Here is a 3,374-nt window from a genome sequence, read left to right as displayed (position 1 = left end):
TAAATCTTTGTGGTATTTTTTCACCATAGACTTGGTGATACCAGCTTTGTTTCCATCTCATCTGTTGTGAGACAGTATTCTCTGCTAGAAAGTGATGAAATAGCGCACCAGCCCTTCATTAGATCACAGAATGGCCTAGGCTGGAAGGGACCTTAGAGATCATCTAATCCCACCTCCCTGTCATGGGCAGGGATGCCTCTCAACTAGATCAGGCAACACATGGGGACCGTGCAGGGATCGAACCTGCGACCTTGTTGTTATCAGCACCATGCTCTAACCGACTGAGCTAACCGGCCTCCAATTAGATGGTATGGTTTGAGATAAGAATGGTTGTCAGAATACCATAACCAACGAAGAACGAAACAAGTGAGATGTTCACTTGATGTGTCTGCTCAGTATTTGGGATGAAGCAGGTGGAAGTATCCGTTCTGTATTCTATGGCTGTAGCTGAAATTGAAGGTTTGCTGTATATAGCAAAGGAGAATTTGAGAAAAAAGTGATAAATTTTGTATCCAAGAACTAATTTAAAAAGATGAGAAGATTTCCAATTCACTAATTAAACAGCGTTGGAAACCAAAGAAATATCACAGAACTTAAGAAAACATGTATATTGTTACTTGATTAAAACAGGTAAAGAACAACAACCAGGAAGCTATAGGCAAATTGGCCTGGTATTGATTTTGTGTAAAATAACAAAACAGTTGATTCAGGAGTTCATCAGCAAGGCCTCACAACTGAAAAATTAATTAATACTAACATAGTTATTTGGAAATACAGAGCTTATCAGTCAGACACTTAGTATCTCTTTTTTTTTTTTTTAGTGGATTATGGGCAAGTTGATAAAAGCAAATTAACTGACATTGTATACTCAAACTTCAGAACTTAATACTGCATGACATTTTGATTTTAAAGCTCGGATTTAGCTGGGTGTCTTTTAAAAATTGAGTCATTGATAGATCTTACAAGATAGTTGTGGAGAGAGGGAGATCAGTGAGCGTACTCTCTTTGTAGGGCCAGTTATGGACTGAGTTGTGGTCTAACATTTAATATTATCAGTGATTTTAATTGTCAATGTATTTTTTTTCCAAAGCTTTGCAAATATTGGTGGCATGGTAAGAAAGAAGATGACAAATTGCTTTTATTGAGTTATCCAAGTTTGTTAGTTGATCACATTTCCAAAGGGCTGTCTTTAATAAAATCAATGCCAGGTAACTTTAAGTGTAGGCTCCGTGGACCTGAAGTTTTCAAACATACTCAGCTGAGGTTCAGGGGACTGCCACGAGAAAGCCCCTAAACATGAGCTCTTAGTACAGTACTTTGGCTGAAAGGCAACAAGAACTTTTAGATAAGTCAAGAGTTAAATATGCAAGCGGGAAATTGGTCTTTCTTCTGGATACGCCCTTACCAAGATTGTCACTAGAGTTTTTGTACTTTGTTCTGGTGTCAGAGCTTCAAGGGATACAGAAATACTGAGAAGAGTTTTTAAATGGCTTAGAAATGTTCCAGGGATTGGAGAGGAAGTTTACATTCAGTTTATTATTCCGTTAATTTAAGAAAAGGCTGAGAAATCACATGGCCCTTCTATGAAAATAGATAAGAAAAGGAGGTGGAAGTGAAATATGAAAAAGATGGACCAGTGCCTGGACATTGCAAGCATGTTCCTGAGAAGGTTCTTTTTTTAGATCATATTCATATGGTTAGTGCAGACTGACTACCAAATTTGGTTTGGAATACATTTTCTTTCACTATTTTCTGATTATTGGACCTTGTGGGTATTTTTGTCTTTTTCTGCAGCACGGGTACATTCCATCTGTTGAGACCAATCTACTTTGTAGGCTCAAGCCCTGGTCTCTCCTTTTACCTGTTGTGCACGCTTCCGTAAATTTATAACTGGAATATTCTGTATTACTGAAGATAGTGGGCTGGACAAAATTTAACAATGTGGAATGCATAGAAGAGCAAACAAAACATATGATACAGCACGTGGCTCTGTGAAGGCTTAGATTCTGTAAAACCCAGAAAGATCACACCTGGTAATGCACTTCAGGGACCTGAACAGTTGTGTGTGACTTCCATCACTTGGCAGAGCTAAAAACGGATGCATTTTGAGCAATTCAGGCCAAATCATCTGGATCCATCTCTGTTGTAAGGACATTAACTTATATGCCCTTGTATTTTGGATTCTCTGTTACATGAAAGGTCAGACTAGACATTTTCAAAAGTCCCTTCTGGCTGAATTCATCTGTGAGTTTGACACGCCTTTGAATGACGTGGAAGTAACAAATAATCTAACAGATCTTGAACTGATTTCTTATTTACATGACAATGAATTCATTGTAAAAGAGAATAGGTTTGAACGAGATGAAAAAACCCAAACCCTTCTTTAGGAGTTATGCCGTATGGCTCAGTGCCATTTTGAACACTTTCAGATAGCTCTGAAAAAGCTGCTTTCATTAAACAGCCACAAGGATGTGAGCTCAGATCCCTCAAGAGATATCGTTGTGACCGTGTGGCCTCCACCAGAGCTGGTCACCTTCCACTTGCGGAGTGCACTTGCGGGACGGGCTGCCTCTGCTGAAGGTAGAGTTGTGTGATACAGGCACGAGACACTGATGTCAGTAGCTATCATCTTTCATTTGAGGATATCAAAGCATCTAGATTATATTAAGAGTTGTCTTGATCTAATGAGGGGAATGGAGGGGTAATGGATAATAATATTTCAAGATCAGAAAAAACGAAGCAAGACAGGTTCATCAGCCATTGAGTGTTTTAGTAGCGTAAAACATACTTAGCTGATTTTTATGTTGCTGCAGCAGAAGCATGAACAAAGGGTGGATTTATTGTGTGTATGCAGTAGCCAGCCCACAGAGCGCTTAGTGCTTTGTGCCAAAAATGTACTTTAAAAACATCTCAGTAGGAATATAAACAATAGGCTACTACAATGAGTAAGTGCTGTGCATGTCCAAATTAGTACTCAAACCAAAGAATGCATGTATTTAGCTGATAGACTGCAACAGTTCTGGTGGATAATCAAATAATATCCGGAGGGGGGGACATGTGGCATGACACAGAAATAAACTAAATATAGTGGTTACGTATAGTAATGACTGAACTGACTGACGTGATAACCCCGTGCTATTAATGTGTCTCACCACAAGTTTAATACTACAATAAAATGGTAATCAGAAAAACCTCTACATTTAAACAACATTAGGAACAGTGAATAAAACCCACAAAAGCAGAAGATTTTTGGAGTGAATGCAGAGAGGCTGTAATTAGCTACATGCAAGCGATGCAGCAAAACAATGTGCAATAGGTAACATTTTTCCTGGTTATCCTGCTTCCATCAAATGCATTAAAATTTTAGCACTGTT

General features: G+C 38.6%; 1 non-coding gene across 1 annotated transcript; it reads right to left on the bottom strand.

Annotated features, from left to right (window-relative positions):
- Positions 1–222: 222 nt before the first annotated feature.
- TRNAI-GAU lies at positions 223–296 on the bottom strand. Its single transcript has one exon. It is a non-coding gene; the product is annotated as a tRNA-Ile (tRNA).
- Positions 297–3,374: the final 3,078 nt, after the last annotated feature.

The sequence above is a fragment of the Apaloderma vittatum genome, unplaced genomic scaffold (genome assembly GCF_000703405.1).
Source record: "Apaloderma vittatum isolate BGI_N311 unplaced genomic scaffold, ASM70340v1 scaffold1083, whole genome shotgun sequence".
In the NCBI taxonomy this organism is placed as follows: Eukaryota; Metazoa; Chordata; class Aves; order Trogoniformes; family Trogonidae; genus Apaloderma; species Apaloderma vittatum.
Note: the sequence above shows the minus strand (reverse complement) of the source record. Positions and strands in the feature narration are given on the sequence as shown.